Source organism: Dermacentor silvarum, chromosome 8 (genome assembly GCF_013339745.2).
Source record: "Dermacentor silvarum isolate Dsil-2018 chromosome 8, BIME_Dsil_1.4, whole genome shotgun sequence".
Classification (NCBI taxonomy): domain Eukaryota; kingdom Metazoa; phylum Arthropoda; class Arachnida; order Ixodida; family Ixodidae; genus Dermacentor; species Dermacentor silvarum.
The window spans coordinates 47,895,270-47,918,434 of record NC_051161.1 but is presented as its reverse complement, the minus strand read 5'-3'; positions in this window follow the sequence as shown (position 1 = coordinate 47,918,434).

Genomic DNA, 23,165 nt, shown 5'->3' with positions numbered 1-23,165 from the left:
GGTACGTTAAAGATACCATGGTGGTAAAAATTAATCCGGAGTCCCCCACTACGGCGTGCGTCCTAATGTAATCGTGGTTTTGGCACGTAAAACCCCAGAATTCAATTCAAAACGGAGAGATCGTTTCAAAGTGTCTGCTGCTTAAAGGGAAATAATAATTAAATGTATTGAGTATAAGAGCCGTTGGGTGGTCACACTGAATCTGTATCGATAGTAAGTATCCCAGGTAAAGATCCCATGAGACTATGTTTACTCTATCGCGAAGTGGAGTTGCTGCTTACCGTCAAATGCTTACCATATCCCTCACTGTTTGTGAGGGATTCGACCCTGTCAGGTCAGGCTGCCTTTTCCTTTGCTTCATACTAAAATGTACAGCCTCTCGCATTTTTAGCTATATCGCGCGAGCGTCCATCACGCCTCATTTTAGTGCCTTTAAGCAGCGATATTCAGCGAGACCGGCAGAAGAACTCTCAAGCGCACTAAATAAACGCTTTCCTCTGCAAGAGTCGTCTAATGCGGTGTTCCCTTCTGGACGACGTACGACCATATTATAGCGTTCTCGCGCGATATAACTAAAAATGCGGGAGGCTGTAGATCTATTCATCGTTCATGCTTATTGCCATTGTGAGCGTCTCTAGTGGCAAACTGTTCGTGCATTCTGCAAACATTAATAAGCATGCGTAATCTCTATTGTGACGAATACGAACCACGAATCCTTCAATATTTGTTTTTTTACTTCCTTCCCCCTCTCGCGCCATACTTCCTCTTTCTCGCATCCTTCCTTCAATATTTCCGGAATGAGCATTGTCAATCAGCAACCACTGCTCCGTGTCACAGAGATATTTCACGTCGGCTCCCGTAGCGCGGAACGACTCACGGTTGCGATTGCCGGTGGATGTTACAATATATCGCCGTGACCCGGCGACCTTTGTGCGGTGCGCAGCGTCGGGCCGGTCGGACGCTAGACGCGAGGCAGCGAACTGCAGCGAGCGAACATCCCGGGCACAGCGGAGGCCGCCGAGACAAGCGACCGATTCGGGCCGGCGATTGGGCAGGGGCCCGTGACGACACGCTACCGACACTTCCGGCGCTCTACTTCCGGCGTCCGAGACACGGCCCGTCCGGCGACGCTTACTGTAGCGTGAATTTACCAGACGTGCTACCGGGCAAAACGTGACAGGGACGAGGGGGGAGAGGAAGTGTCCGACAGAGCAGTTCCGCTTTTCGCCCATGAAGGTCCCCAGCTCGTTTCAAGGATGTGTCGCGAACTTCTATGTTATGCGTCTGTGCGTGCGAGTGCGTGTGTGCGCAGATAACAGACTGGTTCATCATCCCCTGGGCAGCATATGTATGTAATGTTGCACATTTTGCTGTTTCCTCGTGACAAGATTCCATTTTTTTTTACAGTAGCCTCCGGACATAATACTTTGCGCGGAACCGCATTTCGTCTTAATAACGTTTATTAAATCGAAATAACTATTTAACGGCGCATTCACACTTTCCTATACGCTACTTAACGGCAAAAGAGAAAATCACGAAGGCCTCTCAGGCACCCTCGTCATATTGTTCGAGCCAGGCAAGCCGTAGGAGGGCTTGCTGGCGACTAAGCTAAGCGAATCCGCCTTCTGAGCTTAGCTAAGCTTAGTGAAGGTAAACAGCAAAAACAGAAAGAAAGGCATCTCAGGCACCTTATGTCATGTTATTGGCCGAACGAGGATTGGCTCGGATACTACCGATATAGAGACAGCTAGTCTTCCATAGAAGTACCTGGCATGAGCATTCAGTCTATTGTTTGGCTGAAGAGAAAGGCGAGTTTTGCATTTACTAGCATTAATGCTGCGAAGCCCCTCTCGAGGCCACAACTGAAACCGTATTATTGTCAGTGAGGATAAAATCACCAAGTACTCAGCTGTGAAACGTTTCAAGACCCTTTGTAAATTGTCAGACAACTCACTTATTGCAACATGTCTGACGCTGCTTGAACACCTTGAGAGGCCGAAGGCCGGTATATGATGCGTATAGTTTTTTGGCTGTTTTGGTGGAAAGCGCAGCAGGCGGCCCACAACACTGAAATAGTAGCTGAGCGTCTTGCGTCAGCAAGGGTCGACGACTGCACCCCTTCAACAGCCGGAAGCGTAACCGAGGTGGAGACCTGATCAATGTATGTCACATGAAATATATATATATATATATATATAAACTAGAAGAAACCATCATCATCGTCATCGTTTGTATGGCTGGTGCTCGCTGGCTGGCTCGCGCGGCCGCGTTGAAATAGAAGGGCTCTGCCTTCGGACCGGGCATTGTCTTACAATATATATATATAGCTCTAGTTTCAGTACTTTTCTATATGTACATATATACATGTATATATATCTATACAGGGTGTTTCAGCGAACACTTTCAAAATTTATTTAAGGTTGCCTGTGGCAGATAGCCCGATTCTAGTTAATGAACTGGTCTACCCGAAGAGGGGGACATTACTTGCACAAAAATTTAAATGCATAATCGACGAATTAACAAAAATTCGCTAATTAAATTTTAACTAATTACCTGATCATGGCCCATATTGCAATTTACAAATTGTAGCCCTGGAGTTCGCAAGACGGATCCACTTAGAATTAATTCTCAGGACGACACCAGTTTCGAGATATTAATTCCCAATCTTTGCGGTGAATTGCATTGGCGTTCCAGTTAATTTTGTGCTTCAAAGCATAAAGCGACGTTTTGTTAAGAACCTAACTGGAACGCCAATGCATTTCTCTGCAAAGTTCTCCGCATTTCTCTGCTCACGCGCGCAGCCGTCCTCGCTCACTTCGGTGGCGTGTCTGGCACATGACGCATCACGCATGCATCTGGCGTGTCATTGACCTGTCGCTAGGTAACGCAAGAAAAATAAGTCGCAAAGTATCAGTTCATTAGACAGCTTTAGTATAGCCTAAAGCAGCAAACGCAAAGAGCGTTAGCGTTGCGTGCACCACACTGCGCACGCGCTATATGTAAACGGTGCTGGAGCTCTTACGTACGTACGCTATTTTCAGGATTTAGCGGTGAACGCTAACGCACGCAAGAGGAGCCTTACGTACGGCAACATGGCGGCTCCAGTCGAAGTCAGAGCTGCCCGCTTCGGATCTATCGAGTCCTCAGCCTGCACTGTTCGGCTCCTTTGTTCCCCACTAATGCTCGTGTTTCCCTTAGATTTGTGTGATGATGCTTCGACAGCGGCGTACAGGTGACACATGGGTGTTGTTTTCGATATACGTTCTCGATTAGCGACGCAGTAGGCTTAACGAGAGGGTTTGCTCATGTTTGCTGTATCCGCCTGAGATGGCGCCCAAGTGTATTAGCGTTAGCGTTTTGCTCCCTTCCGCTATTATAAACACTACCTTGTGCCGCGCAGTGCAGCCTTTCTTTGCGTTAGCGTTGCATCGAACGCTGACGCTAACTCAAGCGTTTTACGCTATACTAAAACTCACTATTTAAACTCAAAACGTTTTACTTTTCGCGGCAAATAATTACAAAAAAAAAAATAAAACAATGTATGTTAACTTAATTTCACTTTTTTTTTCGATGGTCGCGGCAGCTATTGAACGGCGTCAATACTAGTGTGACGTGTTTCCTGTTGCCAGTTTACGAGGTGTCACGCCAAAACCCTATCGAAAACCAGTAGAAAACTCGCGTCTCGTTCACTTGGTATATGCCAAAATGGGCATAGAAGACTAACATGACAGATAGGTCATGACACAAATGACATCAGATGCCCGTCAGTTACGTCCCGATTAACGATAATAAAACCACGTGTGGCGCATACCCGCATTGGATATGCGGGTATTATAGCCAGGGACATGAAAGAAGGAAGGAAACAAAGAAAGAAAGGGAGAAAGAAAGAAAGAAAGAAAGAAAGAGAAGGAAAGAAAGCAAACCCGGCTGCTCCCAGAGTAGATCACGTGCGGGGAAAGCTGCGCCGGCATCGGATCACGTGACGCGTGCGACCAATCAGGGTCGTTTGGTGGGTCACGGGGAGGGAAAGGGAAGAAAAGGGGGTTGGTGCGGGCCCCGCCGGGCTTCCCTCGCTTCAGATCAGTTTCTGCGATCGGATGGAAAGCCGCGCGTCGTGCGTTTCGTCGAGGAGGAGGCTTTGTTTGAGCAATGGCGCCACGATCTCGCTCGGGAAAGGGCTCGTCGTCGACGTGCCGATTCTAGCGTGAGGACTTCCGAAGCGAGCCGTGGGCCCCGAGTTGCGGGAGCGCGATGTTGGGGCCAAACGTCAGCAAAGAGCCGCCGACCGTTAGTTTAGGGCAAACGAAGCGAAACGCCTGCGACAGCGTCATTTTCCCACAAGCTTCGCTTCCATTTTCGCGACAGGGGAAGGGCTCTGAATTTTTAGGCAGTCAACGTAGTGTTTACCTTTAGCACGGCCGCTGGATAAAAAAAAAATGTCACAGTTTCGCCCTAAGGGCGAAGCAATGAATGCGATAGCAACACAGCAATGTCATACGAAGTAAGGTGAGCGGCTTTGGTAGCAATGTGAATTGTAGAAAAACATGAGCTGATTAAGTAAGCAGGTGTGCTGCGCCGTAAGTAGACCGACATGAAGAGAGACTCGATGACCACGAGAAGGCGCTTGTGAAGCGGTGGTGTTGATGAGAAGCGCTTCCCGTGGGCAGCGCGTGCGAAGGGACACACCTGTAGCGCTGCACTGCCGATCCGGGCAGCATTGCATGTGTAGCGTGCGTTGGAAAATGTGGCCCGACTATTACTAACTGAATGAACAAGCGTGGTGTGAGCGCGCACAAACAAACACGAATAGATCACACTCAATGACTGCAGAAAACGACTGTCAAAACGCTGGCAGCAAGCATACGCCGCAGCGGGCGAAGGTACGTGCGGTCTATCGCTTCAACGGAAACTGAGCGGCGAATGCACGGCGAATAAAGGTCAGAGCCGTGTGGAGATAAGAGACGGTGCGGACGAGCGACGAGCGCGGTTGTTGGCAGAGTAGAAGTCCCCCCCCCCCCCTCGCTCCCTCCGGCGCTGGCTTCCTGATTCCTTGCTTGCGCGTGGGAGATGAGTGCGTTCGCTCTCCGTGATAGCGCGCGTCCCCGCACGCTTCCGCTCGGGCATACGGTGCGCGGTGAAGATTTTATCTATAGGGAACCTGACGGCGACGGCGACGCCGACGGCAGAAATCCGGTTGAGGTGTCCATATAATTGCTATCGCAATAAAAAAAAAGGTGCCCGGCGTGGCAGGCCGCACCTTTCTTTTTTTTTTTTTAATCCAGCGGCCGTGCCTTTAGTGACCCTTTAAGCTCCAAACTTGAGATCACAACACATATTCTGGTATCCATCGGTAACACACGCTTCAAGATCACAGTTTTCGATATGTATTTACTTCGCGTTTATAGAAGTTAAATAAAGAACACCAAGAAAGCGTGAGCAGTTTCATCGCTGTACCTTGATGTACTTGGTTACCTGTAATTGTGATAAGATAAGCAGACATCTACTCTGCGAACTAACCAGTGTATGTGCAGAGGTTTTTAGAGATAGCATATGTTAGCAGGGCTTCGCATTCGGCTCCATATCAATAGGCTGAAGTAATCCGACACATGGTTGGCTTCTTCTATAGGCCATCGTCCTGGTGGAATTGTGCGCGTCATTGCTACTCAAAGTGTCCTTATCAACTTTTGTCCAAATAAACTTTTGCAGTGAAAGCTGTATATATCTGGCTAGGCGAAGCGAAAAACCGTTCGTCCTGTGTTTCGCTAAACGTCTCCATTGGCTGCGTCGCCATTGGCTCGCCGTTGTCGCATGCGTTCGATATCTCGAGTTAGCTCGGCGTCGTGGTTAGCAGCATCCGCCCGGCATTGGCGCTTGCGTTCCACTAGAAACAGAAACATCTAACCAATAATTGAGAAACGCTTCAATACAGCGTCGGGATTAACCCACTGCTAAACACCGGGCCGCACGTTTCAGCTTTGCTGGTTAACCATCTGTACAGAGGGCTTGGGCGGTGTTTTTAGGGGCGAAGCTCCTTAGGGTCGCGCCTTGTCCCTCGTCGCGCCGTCGTAGCCACGCTAGTACTTGCCGCTCCCGCTAGAGGCGCAGCTGTGCTCTCTTTCTCTCTCGTTCCCGACGCGCTCTCTCTCTCTCGCCGGAAGCTAGGGGCGCTGCGATGCACAAGGGCGTTCATTCCCGACGCGCGCTCTCTCTCTCGTCCGTAGCTAGGGGAGCTGCGGTGCACAAGAGCGTTCGTTCCCGACGCGCGCTCTCTTTCTCGTCCGTAGCTCTGGTTTACCCTAATGCGATCGTTTCTCTTTCTCTCTCGTTCCCGACGTGCGCGCCCTCTCTCTCGTCCGTAGCTAGGGGCGCTGTGGTGCACAAGGGCATTCGTTTCTCTTTCTCTCTCGTTCCCGACTCGCTCTCTCTCTCTCGCCGGAAGCTAGGGGCGCTGCGATGTACAAGGGCGTTCATTCCCGACGCGCTCTCTCTCTCTCTCTCGTCCGTAGCTAGGGGAGCTGCGGTGCACAAGAGCGTTCGTTCCCGACGCGCGCTCTTTTTCTCTCTCGTCCGTAGCTAGGGGCGCTGTGGTGCACAAGGGCATTCGTTTCTCTTTCTCTCTCGTTCCCGACTCGCTCTCTCTCTCTCGCCGGAAGCTAGGGGCGCTGCGATGTACAAGGGCGTTCATTCCCGACGCGCTCTCTCTCTCTCTCTCGTCCGTAGCTAGGGGAGCTGCGGTGCACAAGAGCGTTCGTTCCCGACGCGCGCTCTTTTTCTCTCTCGTCCGTAGCTAGGGGCGCTGTGGTGCACAAGGGCATTCGTTTCTCTTTCTCTCTCGTTCCCGACGCGCGCTCTCTCTCTCGCCGGAAGCTAGGGGCGCTGCGATGTACAAGGGCGTTCATTCCCGACGCGCGCTCGCTCTCTCTCTCTCTCGTCCGTAGCTAGGGGAGCTGCGGTGCACAAGAGCGTTCGTTCCCGACGCGCGCTCTCTTTCTCTCTCGTCCGTAGCTAGGGGCGCTGTGGTGCACAAGGGCATTCGTTTCTCTTTCTCTCTCGTTCCCGACGCGCTCTCTCTCTCTCGCCGGAAGCTAGGGGCGCTGCGATGTACAAGGGCGTTCATTCCCGACGCGCGCTCGCTCTCTCTCTCTCTCTCGTCCGTAGCTAGGGGAGCTGCGGTGCACAAGAGCGTTCGTTCCCGACGCGCGCTCTCTTTCTCTCTCGTCCGTAGCTAGGGGCGCTGTGGTGCACAAGGGCATTCGTTTCTCTTTCTCTCTCGTTCCCGACGCGCTCTCTCTCTCTCGCCGGAAGCTAGGGGCGCTGCGATGTACAAGGGCGTTCATTCCCGACGCGCGCTCGCTCTCTCTCTCTCTCTCGTCCGTAGCTAGGGGAGCTGCGGTGCACAAGAGCGTTCGTTCCCGACGCGCGCTCTCTTTCTCTCTCGTCCGTAGCTCTGGTTTACCCGAATGCGATCGTTTCTCTTTCTCTCTGGTTCCCGACGCGCGCGCCCTCTCTCTCGTCCGTAGCTAGGGGCGCTGCGGTGCACAAGAGCGTTCGTTCCCGACGCACGCTCTCTCTCTCTCTCTCTCTCTCTCGTCCGTAGCTAGAGGAGCTGCGGTGAACAAGAGCGTTCGTTCCCGACGCGCGCTCTCTTTCTCTCGTCCGTAGCTCTGGTTTACCCGAATGCGATCGTTTCTCTTTCTCTCTCGTTCCCGACGCGCGCGCCCTCGCTCTCGTCCGTAGCTAGCCCGTACAAAAATGACTGTTGATTTTCTATTGACGTATTGTTGGGGTATTGTTGAATCAACGGACTTTCAACAAAGTCTCTAAAGTCTTTGAGTTCGCTCAACAGTTGCACAATGATATTACCATTGAGAGCTTCTCAATAAATAATTTATTGAGTAATTTGTGTTGATTTTCGTAGTTGTTTTTTTGTTGTGTAGCAGTTGAGTTTATCATATACTAATTAGGACTCGCATATGAAGGCGATATTTCAAAACTTTATTAAGAAGCAATCTTTGCCTCATTCTTGTCACTTTGCGGTAGGTAGGTAGGTTCTAGTTTGGGCTCGCTTTCGTAAAAAGAAAACAGTGTGTGACTGACTTTGGCACCGAACGTTGACCTTCGAGCGCAGCAGCCCGGTGCTCTAACCTTTAGGCCACGAGCGCACGCGTACGTCTCTCGTTCCGAAACCAGTCAGCGCTTTGATTGCTCGGCGCGCGCGCCCCATCTAACTTCCTCGTCTTCTTGTGACAGCTCGCGCTTTGAGGCGCCGTGTTAGACTGTACTATGTCCGGGACCAGCCCGCTTTCGTAGCCGTTTACGCTACGTAGAAACTGCGACGTTGAACCATCTTCATGATCGCCCACGAGTGACTTTCTCGCCGGCGTACAAATGCCATCGTCGTTTTAACATACAACATATGGCATAGCCATAGGTGCGATCCAAAATGCGCACGTTTTAGGGAGCAAAAGAATGTGAAATTCACTTGCAAACACGGTGACTGCGTGCATGGGGAGTTCCCCAAAAGTAGACACGGCGGCAGCGCGGATGGTGGCGATAAGGCAGGCGCCGACAAGCGACGACGCTACCTTTGAGCATCGGACGCGCTGTGCGAGCCGTAGGATGCAAGCGCGCACAGGCTGTAAACATACACTTCAGAGGTCTTAGAATTTCCTGTGCCACACCCTGTGTCTCGAAAGCATAATACATTTTTTTATCCAACGGCCGTGGTACTAGATATCAAACAACGAACGCGCTTTGAGAGCACAGCGCGTTGAAAGAGTTTCGGATTCAGCAACAGCCGCAACATTACGCAGCTAATCGCTGCCTCAGCGGCTGCTCCCGACACTCGCCTTGCAGAAGCATGCGATAAAATTCTTGCCATAGAATTAAGCCTCACAAGCCTGCAGCTCTCCTTTGTTCAGTGGAACAAACGAAGGCCAAAGAAAAATGAAAGAAATGAAACAGCAGTTACGCGCCCACGTTATACCCTACTTTTCACCGCGTCATCTGCAAAGATGCTGCAAACTACTTGAAAGAGTTATTGTTCGTAAAAATAAAGATATTAGTAATAACTTTTACTCATAGGTGGCGCAATAAACGCCAAACCAGTGTTTGAGCATGAGTGTTTTGGTGTGTGCGCGCGTGCGTGACTTTATTGTGAGCAGTATTTTGCAACGGTATCCAGTGTGCCGTTAGTTTCGTAGTCGCAATTTTGTTAATCGTATTATTTATTTTTTACGCTACAAATTAAGTTTTCCTTCAAAATTTATTATATTTTCTATGAACAAAAATTATCAATCATTATTTATGAATTTTAGTGGTTATTTTTAGTAGGAACGATTTTATTAACTTAATACGATACTGAGGCTGTGGCCGCTTTTCGACTCTGTCACTCGCCTGAACTTGTGCGGTGATTCGTGCCGCGCGCGCTTTGTTGGGAGCTTTTTTCTTTTGTTTTTGGACATCATGACGCAAGTTTTAGTGAAATTGCTCTATGATGATAAGTGGGATGTTTATCCGTTGAAGACGTTTGCTGACGCAGCTACTGGTCTTCGGGTGATGTTCGAGCCTGGCAGTTTTGATGAGTTGCGCGGCAGAATTCATGATGGAAGGAAGGCGAACAAAGCCGCAGCCTGACTTCTGCACACAGGTAAGTGATTTCGTTTTCTTGAGCACATAGCCGCGGTTTTTTTTTTTTTTTTTTGTCACTTGGACGATCGTCAGATGTTAAGCACACCGTTCACTTTCTGCAGGCAAACCGCATGCCCTGGAGCGAAAGCGCGCGAAGCTAGCGCTTGCTGCCGCCGCTGCTTCGATTGGAATGTTCGTAATATTATCTACTAATTTGCTATCGCAATCGATGCTTCGCCTTTGTAGCGACACTGCGATATTAAAAAAAAATATTCTTAATCTGTAGTGGCTCATCGTATACCTTAAGGCTAGTGTGCACATTTTCTCGCGTAGTCGTTAACTGCGCCTCTATTTGCGTTGTGGCTAATGTCGCGGTGTGCTGCAAAATATATTTCGCCTTTTCGGTATGTGCGGAGAACAGCCTACCGATAATTCCTGCATCGGCGCGATGATTACACGGATACACATCGTAAATGAACAGAGGCGTGGTGGCGACGTCGGCAAAGCCGCCGACGGGCTTGCCTTATCACACATCGCCACCCCAACCGCAGTAAGCATATTTATCGAACGTGACGTGTTGCCGTTTAAAGCGTACTGCACGCTTTTCATAGGCGATAACTCAAGCGCGCCGCCGTTCTCTGATACCTCTTTGAGCTGGGCCGACTCGAATGTGCGTTGCTTGCAGAAACTAAAGGCTCATTCACACCGGCGACTTGAGGAGGTCGCGCGACCGAAGGCGACTGATGTTCACACCGGCAAGCCCGGCTGAGCGCGACCTGCAAGTCGCAATCCCGGACATTCTCGTTCTTCAGCGAGAATTCTAGGGATCTACGCAGTTAGCGCGCATTTCGCTGGCACTGTGTAAATTGGTTTCGCGTTCCGGCAACAGCCATGGATTTTGATTCGAGCGATGGCTGGATTTTGATTCGAGCGAACAGGAAAACGTCGTCCCTGTGCTGATGTGCTCCGCCGGGGTGTCAGCTGTGGCAGCGCGGAAGCCTCCGAAGAAAACGCGATGCTCGTGGGTGCGCCCGTGCTTCCGCTCGCGTGAAGTGACCGGCCACGCAAGCCGCCTCCTGCCCGAACTTTGTGCGCATGACAACGAGTATTATCGAGAGCAAGTTGTAATTTCTAGTTCGCATTGCGTGTTATTCGGTGCATAATATTAAAGCAAAGCTGTTCACCCGCTGTTCACCTTTGGGTGGCGTGCTCATCCAACGAACGGAAGCTGGAAAAAGGGTTTGTGTTGTGCTTTCTTTTCCTGCTGTTTAGCTTCCAGCGAATGCGACCGCGTACATTCGACACGTTGCTGCAACTGCTGCGTCCCAGAATCACAATACAAGACACCAATTACCGGCCTGTAGCCTGCATATCGTGACGCGGGCATTGCATTTGGCGTGGACGACGACACACATCACTTTCGGCGCGGCGCTGATTGGTTGAGCAGCTTTGCGACCACGGTCGCGCGACTGAAAAATCGCGCAGTGAGCGACTGGCCCAAAATGGTCGCTTTTCGAGAAAAGCGACCATTTGCGACCATTTGCGACTGGTCGCTTTGCGACCAACTTGGTCGCGCGACCACTGTCAGTCGCCGGTGTGAATGAGCCTTAAAGGAACGCCAGACGGCTCATCGGCGCCTCAAGCTAAGCGCCGCACTCGAGCACCGTTAGCGCGGCGAGGAATGTCACGTTCATGAAGATAGCTCACTGCACAGATGCAAGCGTGCAATGCGCACAGGACGCGTACGCAACGCGCGGCACACAAATCGCGCGGAATTTTCTTAGCCATGCAGCAGCGGATACTAAGCTTCAAAGAACGGTGCCGGTTCTCACTAGCACGCTCGCGCGCGCATTGCTCTCGGCGAATTTTTAGGTCTGCCCTGCTGCTCCCGAAGATTCGGACTGCTGCTTGGTATCGGCTGTGTACTATAGCATGGTCTTTCGTGTTGTGAGAGAGCCGGGAATATATTTCACCGGTGTGAAACAAACATCGCTGTGCGTATCTTTGGTGACATTTACTGTAAAAATCCATTTCATCATTTTCGCGACGGCCCTCTTGAAAGAGACGCAAATTTTTAATTGCCAGTGTAGTGCGTACTAATATTTAGTGCGTGGTTATGTATATTGTGTGACAGATTTTTAATTTGCATTATCTAATTCTGTCTACATTCCCTTCTCTACAGGTTACACATGCACCAAATGCCCAGGTGCTAACGTGTCGTTCGTCAAGAACAGCTTGGCGTCGTTTCTCGCAAGAGACATCCATTGATCTGCGGCTGATTCACCAGGAAGCTCGCATCTCTGTTGCCACTCTGCGTCAAGTGGGATTTTAACTATTTTTTATTCTGCCCTGTGGTGTACGCTGTGACGCTGTGAAGACTTACTATCATGGACGCTGTGAAGGCTTACTTTCGATGTGTTCTGCCTTTTAGTTGTAAAGAATTGGCTACCTTGTGAGTGGAGGTAGTTCCTTTTTCTTGTGAGAATGTTTATCAGCCTAACCAAGTGGTACATGCGTACCACAGGAACACATACAAGCGCCGACTCAACTAGAAGTTTATTATTGAAGACAGGTTGTAAACACATTGGAACTTGACAAAGATAAGAAACCATGTATGCGTGGCCTTTGTGATTAAACAAAATTGTGTTTTCTGCTGTAAGGGGTAGAATGAACAATTGTTTCATCACAAAGACCAGAACACAAGAGAAATTATGGAAGCCTTATTTATTGATTGCAAAGAAGACAAATGCATAAGCTATCTGTTGCTCTTAATGGGAAAGAGTTGGGATTTTTAAAAGAGCTCTCCTTGTTTGGTGGTATCACTTATAGGACATCTCTCACTGTTTTTTTTACCTGCATATTTATACTACAAAACACGTATTTCGTTCCTTTTTTTGTTGCACCGGGCTGTCTGCCACGCATGCATGGCCATTTCTTTGTCAAGTTGGCCAGTGTGCTTAATATCTTTGTCGTCACGAACAAACTTCTAGTTGAGTCAGCATTATTGTGTGTTTCTACCTTATTTCACCGTTCTCATCTTTGTTTGAGCTGTTTGTAAAGTATGTACACACCAAATTACCAAAGTATCCGTAAAATTGAGATACATGAAGTTATTTGCACTATTCATTTCTGCAAGAATGGTATAGCTCCTCATCTCGTTTGTTCTTAACGTTGTTGTACAGTTTTTATAATATATAGCTTGGAAAGACGTTTTCTGTCAGATGAAATATGCATGTATGTAACTTTCGATATTTTTTTTCAACATGGGTAGTGCAGCTCCTTCCGTCTTTCAGTTACTGCTTTGTCACAACTTTTATATATTTTATGCAGCGAAATGCTGGTGGAATTATATATATTTATGTGCGCAAGTGTGGTAAATGGCGTTTTGTACGTGCATTTATTTGCGTTTTTTACTAGCTCTCCAATCTGGCTGTACAGTTATTGAAACCTTTTCTCATGCTTTATAATGAGTCGTTCTAGGCTCTTTGATGATGCAGGTGACCGTCTATTTCACTGTTGGGAATTGCGTTAGCTGTGTGTCACTCCAGTTGTCTGTGTATTTTATGTCACTTCATTATATCATTGAAACTATTAGCCTTGCATTTGCTTTTTATTGACCGAGGTACCAGTTAGTTGCTGTGTAGGGTGAAAAAGGCCCAAAGAAATGATTTCATTAGCTTTGTTCAAGTCCAGAAAAAAATTCACTGATGAGCTCACTAAATTAGAAAATGCCACCAGGAAACTCTTCCGCACCCAAAAGTAACACAAGAAATTAAATACTGTTCATACTCGAGAGGGAAACAGCGCGAAAAAACTCGACAAGAAGGGAGACACACACCAGCGCTTCTTGTCCCTTCTTGTCTTGTGTTTTTTTGCGCTGTTTCCCTCTCGAGTATGCACCGACTAGCCCAAGCCTCTACTGTCTTGAAATACTGTGCAGTTCTTGACTTATGCCAGGGAGGTAAGCTGCTTTTACAGCACAAATGTTTTAGAAGTTTACGTCTGAAAAACACGATTCAGGTGTTTTGTATATATATACATGAAGTCATTTGTTTCCAGTTTACTTGTTATTTTGCCTACTCACAGGCAGCCGTAAACCCTTCTGTGAGTGTTTACTGGGTGTGTGAAGCATTTTACTGTAAGGTATCCAGTGGTCTTCATTTTTGTATTTATGCATGCAAGCCAAGAGTTCATGTGTTCAAAGTTAGTTACAAGGGTATGCTTAAGGTCTGCCTTTGAGTCACTTGACTGTTGTTTTTACAAAATATTTTTTTCTGCTGTAATTGTGAAATATAATTCTTTCTGCTGTAATAAACTTCAAGTTGAGTGAGCATTCGTGTGTATTCTTATCTTAATTCAGTGTTCGCATCTCTGTTTGAGCTGCTGTTTGTCAAGTCTGTACATACACCAAATTGCCAAAGTGCTCGTAAAATTGTGACACATAAGGCTATTTGCATTGTTTATTCCTGCAAGAAGGCTATAGGTTTCCATCTTCCGTTTGTTTTTAACATTGCTGTACATCTTTGTAGGTCAAGTTCAAGGAGTCCCTTAGGTAGCCAATAAGAGTGATAACTTTGTAATATTTATCAATTTCATCCATCATCATCGTAGTTTTAAACCCACTAAGTTCTACTTTTCAGTTCTCATGACCCTGCTTTGTGCTGTGCTGTACAGGCACAGGAAGCTTTTTTATGCTGTAAGTGCAGGTGGTGTTGTATATCTTCCAGAAAAATTGTTTCGAGTTTAACTAGGCATGTGTACGCTTTTTCAACATTTTTTCAGCATGTGTGCTATAGTTCTGCTCCCTTACACTTAATAGCACTGTAGGCACTAGCGTATGTCTTCAGGTTTCATACAGTTGTGCCTTATATACTGTAATAATGTGTCATGTGCACGCTATATTACATATTAGGGTACATGAAATATGTCAGTCGCTCCTTTGCTTCCGTTCGGATTAGGGAAAGTTATGTGAAGAGGCACCGGGGCATGCAAGTGCAAATAGCAAAGCAATTTCAAAATTAAGTGCACTAAAATGCCACAAGCCCAACAAAATATCAATGATATTTCAGCGGCAATTTTCGAAATATCAATGCCATCTCAACAGGTGCACAATGTACTTTTCAATGCTGTGTCAATAATCACTCAACAAATGGTCAACAGAACAATCACAACAGCATTTCAAGACTGCATCAATGGAAACCCAACAGAAATTCAACAGAAGTTACACAATGATATGTCTAAGCACAATGTGCTTTCAATACTAACTCAACAACTATTCAACATTGACTTGCCCAATTGTGTTTCAATAAAACTTCAGTGGCCAATATTCAAGAGCCCTCAACACTTCGCTCAATGATATCCCAACAAACTCCCAATGAATGCTCAATACGATACTCAACATTGACCAATGATATTTCAATGCATTCTCAACAAAAATTTTTGTAAGGGGGGGCGCTGTGGTGCACAAGGGCATTCGTTTCTCTTTCTCTCTCGTTCCCGACGCGCTCTCTCTCTCTCGCCGGAAGCTAGGGGCGTTGCGATGCACAAGGGCGTTCATTCCCGACGCGCTCTCTCTCTCTCTCTCGTCCGTAGCTAGGGGAGCTGCGGTGCACAAGAGCGTTCGTTCCCGACGCGCGCTCTTTTTCTCTCTCGTCCGTAGCTCCGGTTTACCCGAATGATCCCCCGGTGCTTCGCCCACTCATCATCATTCACGTCGTGGATATGCGGTGATTTTATTTCTAAACAGACTATTAGTGTGTGAGCTCAGTCACTTATGAAATTCCCTGTGGGAGAATGTTGCTGCAGAAGTAAACGAGTTCAGATCCGAAGGAGTCGCTGAAGCCTGTAGTTTTCTTTTAGTGCGATAGAAATCATGCAGGACCCTCGAGGCGCGTTCGCATGTCACCACCGCCACCGCCGTGCTGTCACCGTATCGACGCGCACGTGCGGCTCGCGTATGCAGGGTTGTAACTCCAGATAATCGCAGTCTATTTGGCTGCAAAAGCGACGAAGCCAAGAGGACGTGGCACCGTCACGATCCGCTCAATCTACTCTAGCTTTGTGCACACGTGCACACCGTGGTGCATAGACTGGCCTGAACAGAATAAACCCTAAATGTCAAGCTAAATATACCTAAAAGGCTCATTCACACCGGCGACTTGAGGGGCGACATCATTTGCGACTGACGATCAAAAAAGCGACAGAAGGCGACCGATGCTCACTCACACCGGCAAGTGCGACCGGCCCTGTTGCCATTTTCTCACAATCGCATCGCCACGTAACATAAGTATCAGCGAATTCAGAGGTCCTGTTCCTGCACATCTAATTGGTTCAGCAGTTTTGAGACGGCGGTAACACGAGTGAAACAATCGAGTGACTGGCCGAACATAGTCTTTGTTCGAGAAAAGCCACCGTTTGCGACCATTTTAGTCACTTTGCGATAAACTTGGTCGCGTGACCGCGGTCAGTCGCCGGTATGAGTGAGCCCCAAATCTTTCTTTGGACGCTGAAAAACCGCCGACGGTTTTCCTTGGGTCTCATTTCGTGCACCATTGAAGTGCGATGCCTGTAACGCCACTGGCGGCGCTAATCACTCCAGCGTTCTGAGACGCCTTCAGCGGAGCGACAAACCTTGCTATCGCTTTGAGTGCTTTGTTTGTGGGCAAAACTGGCAATTTTTAAATTCTTCAATGAGTTTAAACCACTTGAGGTCCCTTAACACGCATCTAAGGCATGAATTTTTTTTCACTCCGGCCCCATCAGAATGTGGTCAAATCCGCTACTTCTAAATGGGGTCAAAAGGGAGTCAAAGACACAATGGAGTCAAATTCGTGACTTCGGTCTCAGCAACAAAACGCCACAGCAAATAGGCCACAGCGTAGCCCAAGTGCAAGTGAGAAAATATATTTAGGTGATGGGAAGTTTGAGATGAGCGTGCACGTGGTTTCCTCCACGCAATTAGCGTAATTAGTCTCCCCAAGATAATCAACAACAATAACATCAACTAATTTACTCCCCGAGCAACACCAATACGGAAGGCCTGTTCTGTGCGTGCCCTCAACTCGGCGGAGGCAGAAGAGGCGGCCATTTCCCTCGCTGCACCAGCCGGATTTACAACCATAGTCAGCGACTCAAAGACCGCCATATCCAACTTTGCACGTGGAATCGTGGCCCCAGCCACACTACGACTACTGCATCCCCTACTCTCCCCTAAACAACAAGATAGTGAAGAAGAACCCACCCCAATTGAATTGATATGGGTCCCGGCTCACGCAGGGAACCCGGGGAACGAGGCGGCCCACCAGTGTGCTCGAGGATTCGTCAGCTGAGCGGTGGGTCCCGTCTCCGACCCAGGGGACCTGGTCAGCGAGCCACTGACCACATAGCACGAAATTGCCCAATACTACCGCCTCGCAAGACGGACAAAACCCCCACCTCATCCCAAGCTCACCAAGGGACAAGAAGTCACCTGGCGCCGACTCCAAACGCACTCCTTTCCCAGCCCACAAATATACGCACACTTTTACCCTGACTTGACAGACCCACACTGCTCATTATGTGGGTCCATAGCCTCCTTAAATCATATTCTCTGGGACTGCAGAGAAGATCTCCCCCCACCAGATCTCCTGGCCGCTCCCTCGCCTGAAGCGTGGGAAGCGATACTTATGAACCCGAACCTGGAGGTTCAACTTCGGGCCATCAAAAGAGCTGAGGAGGTGGCTGTAAGGCACCACCTGGTAGCCACCCCTCACTAAGCAAATTAACAAAATAATGTTGTTTCCTCCTCCTCCTCCACGTCGTCCATTGCTGCTATTCACACCACGCAAAATATATTGTCAAGTTACTCCGCCGACGTACTTTAAGAGAGGTTCGCAAATTACTGCGCATTAGTAAGTCCTCTCTTTAGTGCTCACGTTTATAAGTTACGCGAATTGCGTGTAAATTATAAGTGCGCAGTTCGCGAATTTCGATCTCGTCATCGTCGTTGCCGTGATGTTCCGAATATATGTAAAATATGAAGCCAGCAGATAATGAAGCCAAGGAAGCATAAGGAAAGTTAGTCTTTTAACAGCGGAGCTGTTTACGCCGGCCGTAATGTGTGCCGCCTGCCACTGCGTCGTCTAGCGACCACCTCGCGGAGCGTCGCGCGCTATACTCGAGAGAGAGAACGAGAAAATGAGAGCCAGAGAGGGAGAGAAACAAATTGTAGCTGCAGCAACGAGGCAACGCCCAGAGGTGCTGCTGACACACATTCACACGCACACACACAAACACACACAGTCTTTTATTCATTTCTGTATAAATACACCACAGGTTCCAATCAGAACATTGCGTGATGGGGGAGGAAGTACAACAAGATTACATAAAGCATAAACAGGAACAAGGGAACGTTATTAATGACTACAAAAATTCTATACAATACTGAGCACAACTTTTACAAGAAGTGAGAGTGCAAATTCTCGCGGAATGTTTCACGGTTAGTGATGGAAACGAGGCTATCAGGAAGATCATTCCAGAGTGCTATGGCTTGTGGAAACGCTGAGGAGTTAAAAAACTTTAGTTCTGCCAAATATTCGAGTGAAGCTGAGGTGATTAAGAAGATGCCTAGAAGTACGTGGTGGGGTTACAAGGAGCAATGTATGTTGTGCCGTGAATGTATGTGTATCAGACATAACAGAGCGATTTTTCTACGGCTATATAATGGTAATACACAGCGTGAAAACAAACACGGGGACAAATAGCAGACACGTCTGCTATTCGTCCCCATGTTTGTTTTCGCGCTGTGTATTACCAGTATGAATAACCAACTAGCCCAGCCAGCCACCATAATAGGGTACATAATGCTTGAAGGAAATAGACTTTAATTTGAGTGACACTGGAAATGCCGGTCGTAGTTGGATGAGATGAATCTGGCGGCTCTGTTTTGTACTGCCTCTAACATTGAAATTAGGTAATCTTGATGAGGTGACCAGACTGACGGTGCGAATTCAAGCTGTGGACGAGCGAAGGTTATATAAGCTAATTTGCGTGTGCTAGCAGTTGAGTGACTCAGATTGCGACGTAAATAACCTAATGTTTGGGATTCTTTTGCGCATATGGTCATGATATGAATTTTCCATGAAAGATTAGACGTGTTTTCCATTAAAGATTAGATTAGCCCAAGTACTTATATGACTGCGCCCTAGCCACTGGAGTGTTGTTTATTCTGTACGAACAATTAAAATTTGACTGTTTACGAAAAAAATGAGACAATTTCGCACTTTGACGAATTGAGGGTCATTAGCCAATTGCAACACCAGGAATAGACAAGATTAAGGTCGTTTTGAAGGTAGATGTGGTCGTGAGGACTTTAAATAGCTCTATATATAATTCAATCGTCGGCGAAAAGTCGCATGCAAGAGGAAATGTGAGAGGGTAAGTCATTAACGTAAATTAGAAAAAGCAGAGGACGCAAAACGCTACCCTGTGGTACACCAGAAGTCACATCAGAAAGAGAAGAAGAATTTACTACTAGAATTTATTACTACTTCAGATGAGTTATGCTACCCCTTCTGCTGTAGTGTTAATTGGCGCCATGAATCGAAAATCAAGATCTGAAACAATGGGCACTCGGGAATTAAGTTCATTGGTGAATACTGATGTGAAGAACCTAGTAGACTCGAACGCAGATTGTTGATCGGACATTACTGTCTGGTCATCATTAAGTAGTGTTACGTTATGGGTGAGACGATCACGAGCAATTGTTCGCCAAAACTTTTTCGGGTCAGTCTTAAGAAGGGAAGGTAGATCTTGCCAGTAATACCTATCTTTAGCTGAGATTATTTCGGCACAGTAATTATTTAGGTAATAATTGTAACAAGCACATGCGAAGGGCAGCTGCAATTTTTAGCTCGTTTTTACAGTAGGTTTTTTTTTCGGTTTCGTAAAGTACGAAGATGCTTGTTAAACTAGGGTTTAGACTTATCATTAGCTATTGTAATTAGGGGAACGTACTTATCAACTAATGCTAAAAGAGTGTCTTTAAAGAGCACCCAGTTTTCATTAACTGAACGACAAGGAAAAGAGGGCAGGAATGTATCACTATAAAACGTAGTTAAATCAGCGTTCAAATCCACATAGTTAGCCTTACTATAATTACGAAATTGTTTGACAAACGACGCCTGCAAATGGTAACGGAATATTAACCTGTAAATGCGGCAACTTATGGTCACTGAAACCTTCTAGGCAAGAAATGGGGCCAACTGTTTCAGGAACATTTGTCAATAACAGATCGAGGACAGTCGAGCCTCGTGTGGGCTCAGACACTACCTGAAATAGGTTAAAATCTCATGCTAAGTTTATGAACTCGACTTAAGTTCGATTGTTAGAAGACAGTTGGGACCAAACGATATCCGTTAGATTAAAGCCACCAAAAATATAAATATTATTCGCGGAAAATTGCTGGATAGCACTTTCAATACTGTTGCGCAGCTGTTGAACGAAAATATGGTTCTTATCTGGTGGGCGGTAGCACGCACAGATTAATGCCTTAACGGAAGGGGATGAACACGCAACCCAGACAATCTCCAGATCACAATCGGTATGAACAACAAAAGATGGGACATATTTTTTGATGGCTACTAGATCGCCACCACCTCCTTTTTCGGCGCGGTCATGTCTGTATGCATTATACAAAGTGCTACCACAAAAAATTTCGCTCGTTATATCGGGACGCATGCCACGTCTCAGTTAGTAAAAGTATGTCAGAACAGGTATCTTCAAGGAAAGTGCAAACCAGATCGCGTTTAGGCCGCAGGTTTCAAATGTTAGTAAAAGACAGTGATAAAGAACATACTGGCGGTTATGGCTGTGTTTTTTCTTGAACACCTGAGTTAATAGCCTGAGCTAGCTGCCTGGAAGAGAAGACAATCGTTTTAGTGGAGTGTTCATAGGTGTAAGTTTTTTTCCCATGCGAAGCTTGTCCACACTGCACAGACAGCATTGAAGGGCTTACTTTAACTTTTCGCAAACTCAATTAACCTTTTTCTAGCTTCTCGTTTCAATGGCAAAAAGTCCTTCCGGATTGAAAAGGCAGATTCCTTTAGCTTGCGTGCAGATGCTAGGACGGTTTGCTTATCCTTGAAGAAAGCAAATCCAGCTATAATCGGTCTGCGTTTACCTTCAGAGAACACGCCCAACCTGTGTACGCGCTCCAGCTGTGTGCTAGTAATTTGTATTTCAAGCTTCTCAGAACAGAAATGAATAATTTTTTTTTCCGAAGCAACCCAGCCCTCCTTTACTTCGTCTTCCAATCCAAAAAAAAAAAAAAAGATTGCAGCGACGCATCCGATTCTCAGTGTCATCGCAACTTGCGGAAATAGTCTGCAATTGATCATTTATGTCACTTAATGAACTGCGACCGGCGCTATTATCAGCCAGATTAAGCGAGGCAGGGGCAGTTTTAATGGATGCAAGTTCAGCTGTCAAGCTGGCAATTTCCCCAGCCTATGGCTTCTTGCTCGTCGTTTAGGCGCTTGACTTCACTAACAGTAACTTTGTGTCCTTCTTTCAGCGACCTTACTTCGCTCTCCATCGCCACCTGATCCTCTTTTATACTTCGTAGTTCGCCCAGTATACCCTGCTGTCCAGCATCTAATTTACAAACGGTTTCTAATACGGATTGCAGGGGGTTAGCTAAGGAATCAAGACCAGGCCCGGGGTTAGGTTGTATATCACCTGCAATGAACAACAGCATCTTCGACAAAGCGCAACACAGTCGTGAAGCAACAAGCAACGGACGCATATATTCTTCAAGCAACTTCACTGGGCACTGCACCGAAACAAGACACCTGTGTCACTTCTAATGCAAAAAGCATGATTAAGGTACCTAACCTGGAAAAGTACGGAGCGTAAGTTCCGCATGCTGTTATCGCTGCCATGCCCAAGAGGGTTGTTCACAGGCGGGCGTTTATATCCGGGGACGCGCGCGCAAGCGATAGCATTAGCCCCGCGTTGTTGCCAGACGAAGCTCCTGGTTGCCTCCAGACTTGGCCGAAGGGGCACCTGGGTCGAAGTGTGCGCCGGTGCTTCAGCTGCGCTTTGCCGCCAAGAATAAGGAGACCGGGGTAACGTGCAGACGAAAACTGCAGCCTGGAAAAGTACGGAGCGTAAGTTCCACATGCTGTTATCAGTGCCGTGCCTCTAAATACAGGGTGTCCCAGCTATCACGCAGCACGATTTAAAAAAAATAGGAACAGCGCTACAGACAAGTTCACCTAGGAAAGAACAGCGCTACGCGAAGCAAACCTAGTGCCTATTGTTTCCAGTACAGTGGAGTAGCCGCCAGTAATTTTTCGTTACTGCGATTTAATTAGTTAATTGTAATTAATTATCTAACTCAAGAAGTACTGTCCTAATTGTCAAAGTGTCAAGGAGAAAATTGTAGAGCAACATGAAAAACTCCCGATACAGCTTTCTGTTTCTCAATACGGGCTTCATAAAAGTGTTTTTTCCGAGTGTGAAAGAATCCCGCGAATACACGCAAAGTGCCTCGAGCGGCCAGTCGCAGGGCAATTTTGCGTGTATTCGCGGGCTGCTTTCACACTCGAAAAAACACTTTTATGTAGCCCGTATTGAGCAACAAAAATGTTTCTCTACAATTTTCTCATTGACACTTCCATAATTAGGGCAGTAATTTTCGAGTTAGATAAATAATGACAATTAACTAATTAAATCTCAGTAACGAAGAATTTACTGGCGGCTACTCCACTCTACTAGAAACAATGAGCACTAGGTTTACTTCGCCGAACGCCGTTCCCCTTTTTTTTAATCATGCTGCGTGATAGCTGAGACACCCTGTATTTATATATACACACGTGTTCTGGAGTCTGGGCATTATATTGCACCACCACGTTTTGCAGAGCATGTATAGAAACAGTTGCGTCATCACAAAGATGTGTTAGAGAGCCAAAAAAAAAAAAAAACGGTGGTAAGCGAAGCCTGTCATGTGTGTATGTGACCTTCGTCAAGGTAACGTAAAGTTCACGAGATGCCTCGGCTTCGGAAGCCCTCGCCCCGGGATTCTCGGCTCTTCGCTGACGACGAGCCACGGCCACGAAAGCCCTCACGCTAGAATCGGCACGTTGACGACGAGCCCTTTCCCTAACGAATTCGCGGTGGAATTCACCAAACGCAGCCTGCTCCTTAGCAGAACGCACCACGCGGGCATTCCCATCCGTTCACCGGCGAGGGAAGCCCGGCGGAGCGCGCGCCAACCCCCTTTCCTTCCATTTCCCTCCTCGCGACGCACCAAATGACCCTGATGGGTCGCGCGCGTGTCACGTGATCAGCGTGTCATGTGATTCGTGGTTACGCGTGTCGCGTATCCAATGCGGGTATGCGCAACACGCGATTTCTTTATTTCCTTCTCTCTTTCTTTCTTTCTTTTTTTTCTTCCTTCCTTTCTTTCTTTCTTTCTTTCCTTCCTTCTTCTATTCTTTCCTTCGTTCTTGTTCTTGGCTCATACACATATATCCCTGGCTCTTACCCGCATATCC